The sequence below is a fragment of the Papaver somniferum genome, chromosome 2 (assembly GCF_003573695.1).
Source record: "Papaver somniferum cultivar HN1 chromosome 2, ASM357369v1, whole genome shotgun sequence".
NCBI classification, from domain to species: Eukaryota; Viridiplantae; Streptophyta; class Magnoliopsida; order Ranunculales; family Papaveraceae; genus Papaver; species Papaver somniferum.
This window is the reverse complement of record NC_039359.1, coordinates 183185801-183194292: the sequence shown is the minus strand read 5'-3', so window position 1 is coordinate 183194292 and position 8492 is coordinate 183185801. Positions and strand designations below refer to the sequence as shown.

At 39.1% G+C, this 8492-nt stretch overlaps 1 pseudogene; it reads right to left on the bottom strand.

Annotated features, from left to right (window-relative positions):
* Positions 1-3746: 3746 nt before the first annotated feature.
* LOC113354619 lies at positions 3747-3846 on the bottom strand (annotated as a pseudogene).
* Positions 3847-8492: the final 4646 nt, after the last annotated feature.

Below are 8492 nucleotides of genomic sequence, written 5' to 3'. Positions count from 1 at the left end.
TCGAACCTATCTTTGGGCGCCTATTCGACCAGCGCAGTATCCTAGAGCCACCCCAAGACTCGGGAAGTACGGCCAACGGTCTTGGAGCATACCTTTCGAAGTGCTCCCACAACCACGCTTGGAGAAAGGCGGCATGAATATACGAATCCACTTTCATGTAACCATTTGAAGCGCACATGTCCGTGACCAGCTGATCCAAGTATGCGTACAGAGAACCAAGAAACAAGCCGCCAATAGGGAGAACGACACCGTTTTCCAATTTTATGGCAAACTTGATAAGTTTCTGTCTTATTTCTTTCTTACCCGAGCCGTCACCGAAAATATCTCTGGATAACCAAAGAGCCAAGAACGCCGCGACATGAAGCGTACTATTCTTCTGATTCGGCTCCAACCCATCGGGAAACCACTGAGACACCCACCATCCATAGAAGCACATCGTCTCGTTTTCTTTCCGAACGAATCCTTTTGATTTCTCAACTAGAGCAGCGCTCATTTCTTCTTCATCTGCAGACAATTTGACATCGAGGTTTCCTATTACAGGAAGGTTCAACAACACGACCACGCTCTCTAAGGAGATAGTCATTTCACCCCACCTGCATATGGCCGTGTGAGTGTCTGGACACTGGTAGACGCCTTTATGTGTCTATTTTGTTCTCCATTTTCTATATTGATAGTATCCATTTTTGTACTTATTTTGGCATTTTATGTTTTTGTAGGTGTTTTTTGGAGAAATGAGCTTTTGCTGCGAAATCGGCTCAAAAATTTGTGTAAACCACCTGGAGGACATCTGTTATTCACACCCTCAATTTGGATAAGAGGCACACAATTATTAAGGGGCACTCCACTGTTATTTGCACCCCAGATGTGTTATTTGCACCCATGACTATAGCCCCCCTACTCTGGTTAGCGGGACACCATTTTCATAGTTTGAACACACGGTTTTGGCGGGAAATTTTCTTCCTTTCCTACGTAATTCTCTGGCAGGATTTTCATCGAGTTTTAATTGGATGTTTTCATGGGATTTACTTGGTACTAGATGGTGGAGATAAAACAGGAATGATAAGTGTTTTATATTCGAAGAATTAGGGATTTACGCGGAGTTTAAACGAAACAGGGGAAAATAGCTTTTGTCGGGTTTGTTTGGATTTTTGAGATGTTTCTATGGAGATTCAATCGCTGTTTCGGCTTGGGCTGGACCTGCTAGATGATAATAGTAATTTTACGTGTGTTTGGATCAATCAAATTGGGCTGTGTGATCATGTACAAGGAAAACATAAGTGATCCTTTCTAGGGTCTTTGTTTAAGCCTATTCTTTGAAGTTACGTAGGGGTTGTGGACAGTATAACTTGGACAATTTCATTCTAACAGGAAGGTTAAGATAAACAAGGTAACATAAGCCGCAAAGAGAGTTTAGAAGGAAAGAAAATATTCATAACTTGGCCGTGAAGAAGAAGAAAATAATCGAAGATTTCTTGGGAGATTTATCGACCTGTTGTGTATATATAGGCTTTTGTGAGGTCTACGAAGGGGGATGGGAGTTAGGGGTCCGGTCAGAAGCCATAGAATCAAAGAAAGAAGACTTGCAGAGGTGTTCTCTGCTGTTGCTGAAGAAGGAGAAAACGAAGAACATTGGACCTACAGAGACAGTCGCAGTTGTGCTACACTAAAAAACTATCGTTCTTCTACAGTCTTAGAAGATTGTAACCGTGACATCTGTAACACCCTTACAGCGTTGCAAATCTCTGTGTTACACAATTTCTGCAATAAAACACCTTTTTGAGCAATGAATTATTATTTTGTGCGTGTTTTTGATATGAGGAGCTAAACCCCAACACTGGGATGATGGAGGAAGCCATATTTCATGCGTGTGGTAATTATATTTAATTCTTTCATGACTTTTTGCATGGATTATTAATTGTTTTATGGTTTTTATTGAACGGTTGTGATCTCAATTGATGGGTTATACTTAGGTTAAGTCTTTTGATATCCCATGCTTAAGATTTACAGTCGTTGCTTTTCAAAACTCTACCTTGGCAAAGAAACATAGTCAATACTCTATTTGAGCTATAATTGTCTAGAATAAATATATGAATCACATGAATGAATTTATTGGTGGAATCCTGAGTCCCAATCTCTCGTAACATTAAGTGAAATCAAAATTAAGTCTGAAATCAAAATCTCTAAAAAGTCCGAGAGAACGATACTTTACTTACCACTGTAAAAACCACATCAATATTTGGCGCCGCTGTCGGGGACTTGTTTTTAGGGTTTTAGATTTATTTTCTTTTTATTTATTTTTGTATTATTTATGTTCTTTTTTATGTTTTTGGGTATTTATCTTGTGTCTACAGGTTCTGGATCATAAAAAAAATTGAGCCAAAGAGTTTGGTGATTTCATAAAGACTTGGAGCTAAAGATTAAAGCAAAAAGAACAGAAAAGAAGACAATTTTATTCTAGAAAATTTTAGTTTAGGGTTTGTTTATTTTCTTTTAGAAAATAAAAATTTTATTAGGGTTTATTATTTTTGTAATTTTTCTTTTCTTTTTGGACTTTTGGACTTTGGGACATTTTTTTTATTACCCTGCGGAAGGGTACTTTAAATATAAACTGTTTGCAGAGAAGGAGGACAATTACGATATTGTCTCTGCACCTTGGGTTCGTACACTTGACATCGGAGTCAGTGGCTCGAGTCGACTACAACCGATTTATCCCCCGTCTGGAACGGGAGGTAAGATTCTAAACACTCGCGAATACCCTGTCAGCGAGTTACTGGACTCCTTCGTATGCATATATGTTGAGGACTGAATACGGACATTTATTTTTCTATTAAAGGGAAATGCCTGGCCATACAAGATAAGGGTTCGGATTTCATCACTGTTCTCTGCTTGCCCACTTTAGGAACACGTAACCTACGCGAACCTAAGCCTAAAATTTTGACTAGAACGAGACCGACAGGGTAACAATATTAACAGGAAAGTCATTCGAAAAATATTGGTTACTCTTTTAAGCATACTTCGAAGTTCTTGACGGTTTCTGTAAGTTGAATGCGTGACCGCGCCGCCTTGTAATACCGGTGAGGCAAAGGATTAGAAGCTGGTCTAGAAACAATCTAAGTGGAGCCATCATGCTTTTTGTTTGCTAGAAATCAATAGGTTTAATTTGGTTGAGTCGGCCTTGATCTGTGTTTGCTTACCTTTCCAATTTAGAAAATTCTATTGTATGCCTGAACGTAAAAGAGACACACTAGGTAGATTTGTTAAAGAGAAACCTAGTAGTTCGAAGCGTCTCGATTACCTTAATCTAGAGAGTCCGACTTTTGAAGAGTCTGTTTTTGAACGTCCGGTTGAGGAGACAATCCCTAATATTCCGATAGTGCCAGAAATGGCCACTTTAAAAGCTTTGTTGAATCCGACTAGGACTACTCGTCCTTCGTGTATTAAGTTAGTTGAAACGGAGGCACCCTATGAACTGAAACCTGGGACCTTACAGATGCTCCCAATCTTTTTAGGGAAAGAAAATGAAAACCCCTATTACCATGTTAGGGATTTTGAGGAAATTTGTAGTACTCTTAGAATTTGAGGCTTAGATGATGATGCTTTGAAACTTAGGTTATTCCCATTTTCCCTGAAAGATAAGGCCAAGTCGTGGATATATAGTTTGGACTTCGAGTCAATTGAGACATATGAACAACTTACATCTGCCTTTTTCAATAAGTTTTTCCCTAGGCACAAAACATCGTCTATTAGGACACAAATATGCACATTTTCACAACAAGAGGGAGAATATTTATATAGGTATTTGGAAAGGTTCAATGATTTATTATCCCAGTGTCCTCATCATGGTTTAGAAAACGTTAGGCTAGTTCAGATCCTTTATGAGGGTTTAGATTATTCCACAACGACCATGGTTGAGTCTCTATGCACTGGTCAAATTGTTGATGCGGCGATGGATTTTTTTAATGAAATCGCCGAAAAATCCCAGCAGTGGGAAAATAGTAGGGCACCTTAGAAAACAATTTTATTAAGTAGAGGAAACGTTAATAGGGTAGAAGGAGACTATGAATCAGATGCCAAAATTGCTGCTATAGCAAAAAGGTTAAAAGCTTTAGAAGTGGGCCAGACTAGTGGTAGAGTGGAGCCTTTTTGGGAAGGCCAGAATATTGAAGAGCAAGCCAATGCTCTTTATAATAACACTAGATTTGATAACCGTCAAAAGATTGACCCATATTCAGAAACCTATAATCCTGGTTGGAGAAACCATCCGAACCTTTCGTGGTCTAAGGGCCAGAGTCAAGGTCAGTTTGGTAATTCTAATGCTCCCCTAGGTTTTGGCTATATTAAAAGAATCCTTCAGGACTAGCTCAGTTTCAGAATCATTCAGATAAGAAAATCCTAAGTTTAGAGGAATCTCTCGCCTTGTTAACTCAGCAAACTGCAAAATTTCAGTTATCCGTAGAATAGAGTCTACAATCTAGTGACAGGATAGGACAAGAAAATAGTCAGGCTATTTCCGAGTTAAAAACCCAGGTTGGTATGATAAGTGATTCTTTGAGAGAAAAAGGTAAGTTTCCTAGTCAAACACAACCCAACCCTAGAGGAGTTCATGAATTAGGTGCAAAACTATCGAATCAATTGAATGATGTTAGAACCCTTAGAAGTGGTAGAGTTGTAGACAATAAGGTGACCATGCCCGATAGTGAACATACTGTAGTTCACCTCTTAGAATCTCACCTCTCAGGACCAGTAGCTGAGGAGACTGATAAAGTTTCTGATGATGTGAATTCGTTTCCTGAAAGGTGTGATTTTATGCCTAGAGCCCCGTTTCCCCAACTATTAATACCAACGAAAAAGGAGTCGAACTTTAATGACATATTGGAGGTTTTTAAGCAAGTTAACATAAACCTTCCTTTATTAGATGCAATTGGGCAAATTCCTGCTTATGCCAAGTTCCATAAGGATATGTGTACGCGAAAGCGAAAACTTAGCGTCCATAAGAAAGCCTTTTTAGCTAGTCACGTAAGTTCAATCATTCAGAACACCACAACTCCAAAGTACAAATACCCAGGTTCTCCTACCATTGCTTGCACAATAGGTAACTTCCGGGTAGAAAAAGCTTTACTTTACTTAGGAGACAGTGTGAACTTACTGCCATTCCATGTATACTTACAACTAGGACTTGGTGAAATGAAACCTACTCAGATGACACTGCAGTTAGCTGATAGGTATCTTAAAATCCCTCGAGGTGTTATCGAGGATGTTCTTATTGAGGTCGACAAGTTTATTTATCCAGTGGATTTCGTGGTCCTAGATACCCAACCTGTCCCTGACCCAGAGAACCAGATACCTGTGATTTTAGGTCGCCCATTTTTAGATACGTCTAATGCGATCATTAACTGTCGAAATAGTGTGATGAGTTTATCTTTTGGTAATATGAGTATGGAGATGAACATTTTTAATGTCAGCAAGCTACCTCATGAGCTAGATGACACATGTGTTGAAGAGGTGAACATGATAGAAGCCTTAGTTCAGGAGTCATTACCAATTTTCTTTTTCTGAAGACCCATTATAAAGTTGTCTATCCCATTTTGGTTTAGATTTTGATGATGATAACACTATTGAACAGGTGAATGCTCTATTAGGTTCTACCCCCGTGTTAGACACTGATAGATGAAAAGCTAGGTTCGAACCATTACCAGTTTCTGAGACTACCCTAATTCCTTCTTTAGAAAAGCCCCTGAAGTTGGACCGTAAACCACTACCCGATACTCTAAAGTATGTGTTTTTAGGCCCATCTGAGACTTTACCTGTGATTGTAGCTTCCGATTTGGATAGTGATCAGGAAAGTAGGCTATTAAATGTACTTCAAGACAATAATGAAGCTTTAGGGTGGACTATAGAAGACATAAAGGGTATAAGTCCTACGGTGTGTATGCATCAGATTCATTTAGAGGAAGACTCCAAACCTTTTAAGGAGATGCAACGTCGACTGAACCCTAACATGAAATAGGTAGTTCGAAAAGAGGTGCTTAATTTGTTAGATGTGGGTATTATCTACCCAATTTCAGACAGTAAGTGGGTTAGCCCCGTTCAGGTTGTCCCCAAGAAATCAGGTATCATTGTAGTCCAGAATGATAATAATGAGTTAATCCAAACCCGAGCGACCACGGGATGGCGTGTCTGTATTGACTATAGGAAATTGAAAAAGGTCACAAGGAAGGATCACTTTCCCCTTCCTTTTATCGACCAAATGCTAGAGAGGTTAGCTGGACATAGTCATTATTGCTTCTTATATGGCTACTCCGGATATAATCAGATCGTTATTACCCCAGAAGACCAAGAGAAAACCACTTTTACCTATCCCTTTGGTACCTGCGCGTATAGACGCATGACTTTCGGGCTATGTCATGCCTCTGCAACTTTTCAGCGTTGTATGATGAGCATATTTTCTGATATGGTAGAACGGTTCTTAGAGGTCTTTATGGATGATTTTTCAGTTTTTGGTTCATCTTTCGATGAGTGCTTGCATCATTTGATATTAGTGTTGACTAGGTGTAAGAAAAAAAAATTAGTGCTTAATTGGGAAAAATACCATTTCATGGTTAAATCAGGAATTGTGTTAGGGCACATCGTCTCTTCAATGGGTATAGAGGTAGACAAAGCCAAAGTTAACCTTATTAAGACTTTACAGGTCCCAAAAACCGTAAAAGATATTAGGTCATTCCTGGGCATGCAGGTTTTTACCGTCGATTCATTAAGGATTTTAGCTTGATTTCTAGACCTATTTGCAATTTTCTTGCTAAAGATGTTAAGTTTGTCTTTGATGATGCTTGTTTAGAGGCTTTTGAGAAGCTTAAGACTTTACTCACTACCGCTCCCATAGTTCAGGCACCTAACTGGAACCTACCCTTTGAGATTATGTGTGATGCTTCAGATTATGCTATAGGCGTCGTTTTAGGACAACGAGAAAACAAATTACTTCATGTGATTTATTATGCTAGGAAAACTCTGAATGATGCCCAAATGAACTGCACAACTACCGAGAAGGAACTTTTAGCCATCGTGTTTGCCTTGGATAAGTTTAGGTCCTACCTATTAGGTTCTAAGATTGTAATCTATACTGATCATGCTGCTTTGAAATACCTTTTGTCTAAGAAGGATACCAAACCTAGATTTATTAGATGGATCCTTTTGTTACAAGAATTTTTTCCAGACACTAGAGACAAAAAGGGTGCAGAGAATGTAGTAGCAGACCACTTGTCTAGGATAGTTGTTAGTTCCCTTAATAATTCCCTTCCTATAAGGGATAGTTTTCCTGATGAACAATTGTTCTCTGTTTCCCAATCACCTTGGTATGCAAATATAGCGAATTATCTTGTTACTGGTCGAATGCCTCAACATTGGGGTAAGCAAGATCGTTCTAGGTTTTTAGCCGAGGTTAAGCATTTCTTTTGGGACGATACTTATTTGTTTAAGTATTGCCCAGAGCAGATCATTAGGCGATGTGTATCTGAGAGTGACTAGTCCAGTATTCTATCCTTTTGTCATGAACATGCATGTGGGGTCATTTTAGTGCTAAGAAGACTGCTGCTAAGATATTGCAGTGTGGTTTTTACTGGCCTTCATTATTTAAAGACTCTCATAGTTATTGTGTTTCTTGTGAGCATTTCCAGCTGTTAGGGACCATTTCCCGTAGAAATATGATGCCTTTGAACCCTATTTTAGTGATTGAGGTCTTTGATGTGTGGGGAATTGATTTTATGGGCCCATTTCCTATTTCGTTTGGTTATCTTTACATACTTGTCGCTGTAGACTATGTGTCTAAGTGGGTTGAGGCGGTTCCGTGTAAAACGAATGACAACAGGTTCATAGTCCAGTTTTTGAAAGAGAATATACTTACACGATATGGTACACCGCGAGCTATAATTAGTGATTGAGGTTCACACTTTTGTAATAGACCGTTTGCACTTTTAATGAAACAATATGGTATTACCCACAAAGTAGATACCCCATATCACCCGCATACTAGTGGTCAGGTAGAGGTCTCCAATAGGGAAATAAAGCATATTTTAGAGAAAACATTTAATCCTAATAGGAAAGACTGGTCATCAAGGCTTACTGATGCCTTATGGGCTTATCGTACTGCGTTTAAGACACCCATTGAAATGTCACCTTATTGTTTAGTGTTTGTAAAGGCATGTCACCTGCCCGTTGAGTTAGAGCATAGAGCCTATTGGGCTATTAAGAACCTAAACTTTTCACTTGACAAGGAAGGAGCTCACAGAAAACTCCAGCTTAATGAGTTGGACGAGATTCGTAGAGATGCATACGATAGTGCTAAGGAGTATAAGAACAAAATGAAACTTGTACATGATAAGAATATTTTACGAAAGTCATTTTCTCCAGGTCAAAAAGTTCTTTTGTATGACACTCGTTTGCATCTATTCCCCGGGAAGTTGCGCTCTCGGTGGACCGGTCCTTTTGTGGTCCGTACT